This window comes from Oryzias latipes, chromosome 3 (assembly GCF_002234675.1).
Source record: "Oryzias latipes chromosome 3, ASM223467v1".
Lineage (NCBI taxonomy): Eukaryota > Metazoa > Chordata > Actinopteri > Beloniformes > Adrianichthyidae > Oryzias > Oryzias latipes.
The window spans coordinates 5,972,443-5,983,145 of NC_019861.2; the positions used below are offsets into that span (position 1 = coordinate 5,972,443).

The following is a 10,703-nucleotide window of genomic DNA, read 5'->3' on the forward strand; positions in this document are numbered from 1 at the left end:
TTAATTTATTTCACGTTTGTCTGTCATTTATTTGTGTTTGGATCTGCAGTACAGCCGAATTGAAAAGACAGAATAAGGCAGGCAGGAAACCACTGTATTTTTTGTGTTGAACTAACAGAACTCTTTGACCGTTTACGCAAATGACGCAATTCCAGCTGGTTCTGAAGCGGAGAAAAGCAGACAGAATTAGCTGATTTATGTTGATTGCCTAAACACTTTTCTTCTGCAAAGTTTTTGTTTCTCAGTGCAAGGCTGCTTTCCTCCGCTTCAGAATCAGCTGGAAGTATGTTAATTGCGTAAACAGTTGAAGAGTTACAGTGGTGAAAGAATGTCAACACTGGAGCTACAGCTAAAAGGGTTAATGAGAACATCCATGTGTATTTTCTGCTGTCTGGTCTGCAAGTACTTTTTAAAATTTAAAATGACATGTTGAAACCCAGTGGACTTTAGGTAAACCAGCCTAGCAGGTAGGGGTGGGCGATTCTGGGGATTCGGGTATTGATCCGATACCTAGTAATACAGGGCTAATATCACCGATAACAATACAGATACTTTTTTATTGAAATGTTTGATTATAGAATTATTTTGGTAATACACATTTTTTGTTAATTAAGTGTATAATTGGGAACCAATTGGTGGTCAAAATAAATATAAAAGTAAAATATAAACAACAACTGCCATTGTGTGCAACTATGTGGCTCTTTAATAACTTTCTCCGATATAGCAGGTAGGGGAGGGGCAAGGAGCGATCAGCAGCGGGAGGCAGGGGGTGCGCTGTTTACCCAAACAGACAGTTTTGCCAATTTTGGCAGATTCCCGCTCAAATTCCACTCAGGTTTTTGTTCAAATTGGGCGTCTTTTAGCTCAATCTGGCAGCAGTGCAGACAGACAGACGCCGCGCTCACATGAATTCTGTAAGTAAATTTTAAACTTGTTACTGTAAATATTAAAGAAAAACCACAACCAAAGTATCAATCTCATCACACTTGTATGAATACTTCATCTTTGTATCAATACTATCAATACTCAGATTGATCTGTTTGCCTCTACTAGCAGCGGAATGTTCAGCCTGAGACTGAGGGGTTGTGGGTTCAAATCCAACCAATCTCAAAATGGGACCCAATGCCTCCCTAACAATCAGCTTTAGGGGTTGGATTAAGGCTTACACCTCCAAAATGTTTCTAAGCCCTGTTGAATCTGCAGCTCCCCCTTCCCCCTGTAGATGGCTCAAATGTGGGAACACGTGACGACTGATTTACCTTGAAAATCACCTGTTTGATACTGTTTTGTGACTTTGGTCCGTTCATGTGGATGCTGGCGCATGTAAGTTGACGTGCTAATGTCAGAGGGAAGGACTCCAGTCTTTCTTCCAAACACAGCTTGCGTAGACTCTTGGTTCGCCTCAAAGTCTGCCAGATCTGCTAGTGTTTGACAAACTCCCCAAGACACCTTGTATGATTAATGATGCTTAACCGAATTGAATTAAGGTTAAGAGAGACTTGGCTGCGGCTGCGGGGTTGGTTGTAAGAAAGGGAGAACGAAGCTCTGGGTCAAAGGTAGCAACTGTGATAAATAACTTCTTTAAAGGAAATATATGACGGCCCCTCCTCTGCACCCTCACTGCCATGCCAAGTAATTGCTCGCCCCAGCCTCCTGTAATAATTCCTATTACAAGCAGAACGGAAGAGCTGGTAACTCGGCACGCAGGACAAGGTGAAGGCAAGGCCACTGAGCTGTGGATCAATATTTCATTTACTCACCCTGCCTCACCATCCCAGCCGTGGATCCAATTTGCCAACGGAGGGAGATGAAGGGAAAGAGAAAACAACAGTTAAACGAAGAAAAGAAACAAGGTCTACTGAAAGCACAAGGCCTATAATTTCCTCTGGGTTTTTTGAAAGGAGGTGGAAAGAAGCATAGGCTTTGTCTGTGTGTGTGTGTGTGTGTGCGGGGGTGTGCGTGTGTGTGTGTGTGTGCGTGTGTGTGTGTGTGTATGTGTGTGTGTGGGTCATAAATGCATGGAGATGGTTTTTACATGCCCATCCAATAAGAAAAAGGGAAAATGAGGAAAAAGTAATTAAGAAAAAACATGACATTGTACATTAATCCCTGATGATAATTGATCCTTATTCAATAAAAATTAAATTTCAAACAGTAACATCTCAAAAATGTGGAAAAAGAAACATTACCTTCTCACTGGAAGTATTTTTAATTTCTCAGTTTGAGCTCTGAAATAACTCCCATTTCTCTTTTTTTTTTAAACTCACACCTTACTTCCTAATTATTGATAACGTACTGTTTTATTGCATATTTCATTTACGAAGCAGTCTTTTAGAGCTAGCATGATCTGCACCCTTTTGCAAGGAATTGTCTGGTCCTGTTAAAAAGAACAGAGCCAGCGAAGAGAGGAAGAAGCTAAGGCTTTGATACCTTAGCCACGCCCTGTCTAAGGGCAGAGAGGCACAGTTTAGCTTAGTCTGTTTAGTTTAGCCATTACTTACTGAATTCTATGACTTCATGATCTATATGATTTCATGTTTACTATACAATTACCGGTATGAAGCCCATTGAGACAACTATTGTTGTAATATTTAACTAAATAAAATAGAATTGAATTGAATTCAAACACATTTTTTAGATTTACACTGTGGTTCTTTAACACTAAAGCCTCATTTCAACTGCGCGGTCCAGTCTAGTCCGGTTTAAAAGGATTCATGCAGGTACGTGAGCGTTTTCCAATCAAAGTTGGACCGTCATGGCACATGGGGGGTGAAGCTAACGACAACAACAATAGAAGTCATCCAGAAGCTCATTTTTTCTCGCTTGGCTTTTGGTTCTTCGTATCTCAAAGAATTTTAATGTTGTTTCATGTTTCCTTTTGTAACCTAAAGTTCTTTTCCTTCATTATTTGTGTGTGACATTATTCTTTTGTAATGTTTTTAGAGGTTTTGCCACAACCCAATTTATAAAAAGATCTGTGGCTCTTAAAATGAACCTGCGGCTCCTCACGAGCGAACCGTGTCTCTGAGCAGAGCAGCCGGACTCGTAGCTCCGTGTTCGCAGGGAGGGGAGGGTGCTTTTTTACGCTGTGCGGCCCAGAGAAGGGTTCGGACCGCAGCCCATCCGGCTGTTTTTTTCGTGAGTGAGCGGCATCACTCAGGAGAACCGTGTCTCCCAGGAGATGTGTATCTCCAAGCAGAGAGGCGGCTTTGGGACAGTGACAGTGACATGTGGAGGAGGCTTTTGAACAGTCCTGAAAAACCGTGCAATATAAATTTAAGCTTAATTTTCTTTATACATGTCCTCAATCATGAAAAAATAAGAACATGTTTAAAAACATGATTTTCATCCAAGTGGGACTTAAAAGTAATATCATTTTTAACTAATAACATAAAACGACAACCAGTTTAATGTGAACCTTTGAAAGGCTTAGTTGTTTTTTTGAAAAATATCTGTTGTTTGATCAGGTGACTGAAAAGATGCAGTGATGGAAACGGAATGCCTTCCCTTCAAAGCAACTTGTCTCCTGATGCAGAGCTGACAGGTTTGGATCAATAGCCCACTACCCCGTTTGCCCCCTGCAGACATTTCTGTCTCCTTCTCACTAGCTCACCTGAAGAGAGGACAGGAGACTGAAGGGCAGCTCATACATTAAGTCCTGAAAGGAGTTATGGGGTTTGGGGGTAACAGAGGGACGGAATTCAATGACAAATTCCCCTTAACACAGGCTTACTTTGTGTTTAATTGCAATGTATTGATTTTTCTCCTTTCCTTTTTTTGCTCTTTGTACAGGCATCAGATGACTAAGGTGGCCATTGAAGTCAAATGTCGTATATTCTTCCTTTTCCAGCCTTTGTCCCTTCACCATCCTCCCAAACACCTCGAGTTTCACACAGGTTTTTGTAAGCAGTCTTCTTCTCCTGGAATGATGTTAACAAATACACCCTTAAGAATGATTTATTGAAAGTTTGCATATAAAGTGCAAACTTGAATGCATTTCAACATAATTGTCATGGTGCCTCTGTTAGCTCTCCTCCCCCCTCCCCTCTCTGCTTGGTTCCTAATTCGACTCAGCTGTGACCATTCACCTCAACAACCTGCCAACCTTCAAAAGGAGATTTAGAACCAGTATTCATCGCCAGTTCGTTGCCACTGATGGTGCGTAGCCTGGTCATCAAGTTATTCTTGTCCATGTGTTTTTGCTCTTGCCTAATTTAGTTTTGTGTAGTTTTGCCTTGTCATCAGGACTTACTATCCAGAGTGGTCACCTGAGTTTCCCAGCTTCCTGAGCAGAAGGACCTCCTAGCTTCATCCTGTCTTGCCACGCGCCATTGCTGAACCTCCAGTCATGCCACGTGCCATTGCTGAACCTCCAGTCACGCCACGAGCCATCATCCAGCTCCCTGCTCCGCCACAACTCCAAGCCAAATCGGATAATAATAAACTTTATTACTTACCTCATAACTCACCTGTGTTTTCCTTCCGAGTTCCAGCGTCTGGGTCTGCCTCGCCTAGCTTGCCATGACAGAAAGAACTGGCTCAATTCCAGACCCAGCTGACTCGGAAGGACTCCGCCACACAGTCTCGCAGCAAGGAACATTCTTGGAACTACTCTCCAACGCCGTTTCTGGGATTGCTACTATTCAAGAGGATCTTATTTCACGACTTAACAGTATCTCACAAACTTTGAAAGAAATAACTGGTCGTATGTTTATTCCCACTGTTTCAGGTCCACTTCAAACTTCCAGCAACAATCCTGTTATCACTTCCGCCACGTCACCGGAAAACTTCCGACTCCAGCCGGAACCCTTCCTCGCAGATGTTCAAGCCTGTGGAGGTTTCCTATTACAACGTCAATTAATCTTCCAGCAAGCACCCAGGTATTATCACTCCGATCTCAGTAAAATCACTTTCATAAAGTTTCATAAATTCACTCAGAAACAAAGCTCTGTGATGGGCCCAAGCATTTATATCACAATTACAATACGATCATTTCATTAACGAATTCGGACTAGTAGTCGACCAACCACGCAAGCAGGAAGAAGCCACCCGACGTTTGCTGAGCCTCAAACAACGCAATCAACCGGTCAGCGACCATGTCATAGATTTTAGCATTTTTGCAGTGGAAGCAGGATGGCCTGACCTAGCCTTAAAAGGCATTTTTTATCAGTCCTTAAACGAAAACATCAAAGATCATCTCTGTTCACAACCGGAGGCTCTCACATTTGAAGATCTCATATCCACAGCACTTCGTTCGGATATCCGCCTCCGGGAACGTCAAACAATCTAACAATACTACCGTCTCCGCCACCATGGCACATCCTCCTTCTAGACCAGTGATTGTCACCACTTACAAAGTTACTGAAGAATCTATGCAGATTGGTCACTGTAAGTTAACGGCTGAGGAACGTCAAAGGCCAAACTTGTATGTTTTTTCCACGGTTGTCATGCTCTACAGCTGCTGGAAAAAGCGTAAAGACAAATAACACGTGGAATAAACATTACTGCAGCGCAGATCACTTCGGTTATCGAACTGATCTGAACCAAAGGATATATAAGGAGAGGAAAATATTACTTTAACCAAAAACATTTACATAAAGAACATAGAAACAGAAAATGCAACTGCGATCTAAATAAGCATCAATCCAGTTCTTTAGAGCCAGCGCGTAGTTTGTCCCTGCTAGGCTTCCATACAGTTTAAAATCCATTTAAAATGAAAGTGATGTACCTTCCTCCATACGCTGAACCAGGGTTGTACGCCGCGCCGGGACGTCCATACATGACCGGCTGGCCGTAGCCTTTAGACACGGCGTCTCCGTACGACTGCTGCCCTATGAACTGGGAGCCCATGCTGCCGCCGGGCATCATGTGACCACCGGAGCTCTCGCCAGGGCCCATGGGTGCACCAAACACCTAAACACACAGAGAGGCGATCTGTTTGCCGTGCGGTTCTTCAACAAATCCAGGTTCAGGTTAGACTGGTTGTTGAAGTTCTTGTTTTTATTGCGGGTACCAAGGCCATTTAGTATTGGGGGCGGCCGTGGTGCAGCGGTAGGGCGGTCGTCCCATGATCGTAAGGTTGCAGGTTCGATTCCCGCCCATGAGTCGAAGTGTCCTTGGGCAAGACACTGAACCCCACCTTGCCTCTGGTGGTGGGCGGGCGCCTGTGTTTGGCAGCGGAGCGACCACCAGTGTGTGACTGTGTGTGTGAATGTGTGTGTGACTGGGTGAATGGGTCTGTGACTGTAAAGCGCTTTGTCCTTGTAGGAAGAAAGGCGCTATATAAGTATACGCCATTTACCATTTATTTCAGTGCTCATTGCGTTTAAACTCCAGGGCCCCCCTGTTAGAAGACAGGCAACGGGCGGGTAACCCTGTAAGTCACACAGAGCAAAACTTCCTTTTCCTCCCTGTCAAGATCTGCTTTCATTCTGCTGTTCATGATTTACAGGCCCTCATTGATTCTGGTGCTTAACAAAGCCTTATAGATCATCACCTGGTCGCAAAACTATCTCTACCCACAGAACCCCTGGATATTCCCATCGAAGCCTCAGGATTAGGCGGCCAACATCTCTCACGCATCACTCATCGCACTAAACCCGTTCTTCTGATCACGTCCGGTAATCACACAGAATTCATCCAGTTTCTCATCACTCAATCCACCCATACTCCTATATTTTTGGGTTTTTCATGGTTAAAACTGCACAACCCTCAGTTCAATTGGACTCAGCGTAATATTGTTAATTGGAGTGCTAATTGCATGGCCAACTGTCTACAGTCAGCCATTCCCTCTATTTCACCCCCTGTCAGTAATAAATCCTGTGAGGTGGAACTTTCCAAAATTCCATCCTGTTACCACGATTTAAAAAACGTTTTTTTGTAAGGTTAAAGCCAGTGCCTTACCACCTCATCGCACATATGACTGTTCAATAGATCTGTTACCAGGTACTACTCTTCCTAAGGGAAGATTGTTTAATCTGTCAGGTCCTGAGAAGTCTTCCATGGAAAGCTAGATTCAGGAGGCTTTATCTCTGGGACATTTTCGACCGTCCTCCTCTCCGATGGGCGCTGGGTTTTTCTTAGTGGAGAAAAAGGATAAAACATTACGTCCATGCATCGATTACCGTGAGTTAAACCAGATCACTATTAAAGACAAGTATTCTCTCCCTCTCATAACTGTCATGGTGCCTCTGTCAGCTCTCTTCCCCTTCCCTTCTCTGCTTGGCTCCTGATGCGACACAGCTCTTACCACTCACCTCATCACCTGCCTGCCTACTTAAGAAGATCCTGGAACAGCATTCTTCGCCAGTCCGTTGCCCCTGATAGTGCATAGTTTGGTCGCTAATATCTCTAGTTCATCTACTCTAGCTCTTGCCTAAGTCTCGCTCTCTGCCTCTTCCTCAGGACATCATTCCCACGAGTGGTCACCTGTGTCTTCGTCTCTCACGGATCCAAACATCAGAGAACCTTCCAGTCACGCCTCAAGCCTCAGCTTACCTCCAGTCTCGCCACGAGCCTCTGCTGAAACTTCCAGTCACGCCACGAGCCACGGTCGAATCCTCCGGTCATGCCACGAGCCACGAACAAACCTCCAGTCACGCCACGAGCCATCATCTGATCTCCCGCTAAGTCAAGAGAAATAAACTTTATTACTCATCCCTTAACTCACCTGTGTTTTCCTTCCAGGTTCCAGCGCCTGGGTCTGTCTCGTCAAGCTAGCCATGACAATAACTTCAGTATTCGACTCTGTTCAAGAAGCTCGCATCTTCTCTAAATTGGACCTACGTAATGCGTATCACCTCATTCGTATCAAAGAGGGAGACGAGTGGAAAATGGCGTTTAACACGCCCCTAGGACATTATGAATACCTGGTTATGCCCTTTGGGCTAACCAACGCTGCACCCATCTTTCAGAGGATGGTTAACGACGTTCTCAGAGACTTCCTCAATCAATTTGTCTTCATTTATTTGGATGATATCCTCATTTACTCCCAGAATCAAACTCAACACAAATACCATGTCCGTCAAGTTCTGGAAAGACTCTTAGAGAACCAATTGTTCGTCAAGCATTAAAAATGTGAATTCCACATCGACTCTTTACAATTTCTGGGCTACATCATCCAACCAGATCCCTCCAAGAATGAAGCTGTCATAAACTGGGAACCTCCTGAAAACTGTAAAATACTACAGCAATAAAATAGATTTTTTTATTTTGAAACCTGGACCTGTTTCCGGCTTTTTAAACAGACTAGAAATAGAACTCCTGCATAACGCTTGCGATTCGGACATGAACAACAGACATGACAGAGGTGATGTAAATATTCTGATTAATGAGCATCCAATTTTTTTGTCAACACAACTCAACAGAGACGCACCACAAACGGACCAGTGGATTTCAGCCTTTACAGGCTTTGGTCCTTGTAATTTGGTTGTTTTTGTGTTGCTGTATTTTAAATTTTTTCAACCTTGTTACATCTTTCTACAAGCCCCTAAACAGGGGGTGTAACCTTTTATTGGGGCGGCTGTGGAGCAGCGATAGGGCGGTCTACCTCTGATTGGAATAGTGCAGGTTCGATTCCCGCCTTGCCCGCCCATGACTCAAACTGTCCTTGGGCAAGACACTGAACCCCACCTTGCTTCTGGTGGAAGGTTGGCGCCAGTGTTCGGCAGCGGAGCCGCCATCAGTGTGTGAGTGTGTGTGAATGCGTCTGTGACTATAAAGCGCTTTGGTCCTTCACGGAAGGTAGTAAAGCGCTATAGAAGTATACACCTTTTACCATTTACTTCGACATGCGTGTTTTGCCTTCGTTAGTGGATCTTGCCTTTTGTTTTTTTTAGGCCAAGAAGAGATTTTGCTGCGATTCATTTTTTGGACGGTTTTGCCCGCTGCGATGTCATTACTTTTTCGGGGGTGGGCGGGGGCATTGTCATTTACTATGTCAAAATTCGTTTTCACCAGGTACTGGGTGTGTGAAAATCTTGGAGAGTTTTTGATTATATTGCAGGGGTATAATTTTTACTCAGACACTCAGAAAGAAAGACGAATTGCAAATCCAATGTGCAGTCAGTGAGAGCTGCTGGACTAAATAAACCTTTGGCTCAAGATGGCCAAGAGTCAGCAGGTATAATGTAGCTGTTTTACTTCTGGACCCCAAAATGGAGTTTACATGGCCATGCTGGTTCAAGTTTCAGATGCAGAGCAGGCTTTAAAGAATGCAGGAAAATGCATTAGACGCCTCCTGGACTAAAAGCACACAGCTTTGTTTAAGATGTGACTCACTCAAAAAGATGGCACAAGGCCGGGCAATCTTTAATCACATCACTCGCAGTACAAGCTGAACTCTTTGCCTTTATAACATGTTTGTTCTTTTTCATCTTCAGAGTCACCCCTCATGTTAATCAAAATGTCAAAGTGATTGGAAAGTGCTTCAAAGGTTCCATGAAGCACATAGATCACGTAATAATGTTCAAATCCAATAAAAATTAAGTTGATCTAACAGCGTGTCAGCAGACCTTACCTTTAGATAAGACTGTGGTTTAAATTATACGTTTTCAACTGGTAATTTGAGCAAAATGTCACGGAAAAAAAACAACAATGACTCAACCTATGGTCTAATCAATCAAGTGAAAAAACTGGTGTCAAAAGTCTTGTTTGAGGAGAAAGGTTTCCATTTTCCTTTAAAAGCAGAGTAATTTGTGGGGTACTTCCTTTAAGAAGCTGCGTTGACATTTTCTGCCACCTCTATTATTGAATGAATAGCAATTAAGTGCATGTAAAAATGTCAAAAGAATTACAGCTCAATGATGTAAACCTGGTGGTCCACTTTATCCACAACTACAGCAATAATTGTTGCATCAACTTATCAGAACTCTTTAGATCTGTGATAAACGTTTTGGCTCCAGCAGCAAGAAGTGGAGAAGAAAAAAAGTTCTCCCAAAGGCAGATAAAAAATAAAAAGTCAAAAGAGTTGAACCAGTTTTTAAATGGAGTTAACAGAGATGACTATCCCTTTTTGTTCCAAACAAACAGATCTGTGTCTTACAGCTTGGGCTCTAATAAGAATCCAGATACTTAGGAATTAGTAAACTGCTCCCAAAAATTGAGTACGAATTTTGGTGATGCCTGAAATCACTGTATGGTGATCTTTTAAAATATATCAGAGTATAGTAAAGATACACTTTAGGCAATATGAGTGTTGTTCTAAAATTCCAGAATATGGATTTTTAGTACATAAAATAAACTAACCAAATGCACTACTGTCACAATGTAGTGCGACAGGTTTAACCCTTGTGCTATCCTATGACTCCACCCTTACAGTGACGTGTTCTCCCTACCATGACAAAGGTGGATAAAGGTGGAGAGGATTTTATGTAATCCATGGAAATCAGTGAAGATCACAAATCATTGAAAAAAAAAGTTCAGCGCACTGTCTTGTGGGGTCTGGATGACCCAACTCCCAATGTCAAAGTGCCTAGGAAAGCACAAGGGTTATATAGGCTACACATTGGCTGCAAAGCTCACAAAAGCTCTTTCCCTCTTCAGCCTTCCCTCACAGTAGCTGCGTTTACATGGGCAAAAGTAATCGTAAAGATTTGAAGGAAAAATGCGTAATGTAACCACGCCGTTCGGAATAGTCTGCCCCGATCAGACTCGTTTGGATCAAAATTTCTTTCTGATCGAGATAGGTGGGTTATGCTGATTGT

At 43.1% G+C, this 10,703-nt stretch overlaps 1 long non-coding RNA gene across 2 annotated transcripts; it reads left to right on the forward strand.

The window, feature by feature from the left end:
• The first annotated feature begins 2,558 nt into the window (after window positions 1-2,558).
• Window positions 2,559-7,514, forward strand: LOC105356363. Of its 2 annotated transcripts, XR_002292426.2 has the most exons (7): window positions 2,559-3,544; window positions 3,793-4,158; window positions 4,229-4,880; window positions 6,525-6,620; window positions 6,985-7,125; window positions 7,198-7,308; window positions 7,405-7,514. It is a non-coding gene; the product is annotated as an uncharacterized LOC105356363 (long non-coding RNA). The 2 variants fall into 2 exon arrangements; XR_002292424.2 differs by having other exon boundaries at window positions 2,562-4,158.
• The last annotated feature ends 3,189 nt before the right edge of the window (window positions 7,515-10,703 follow it).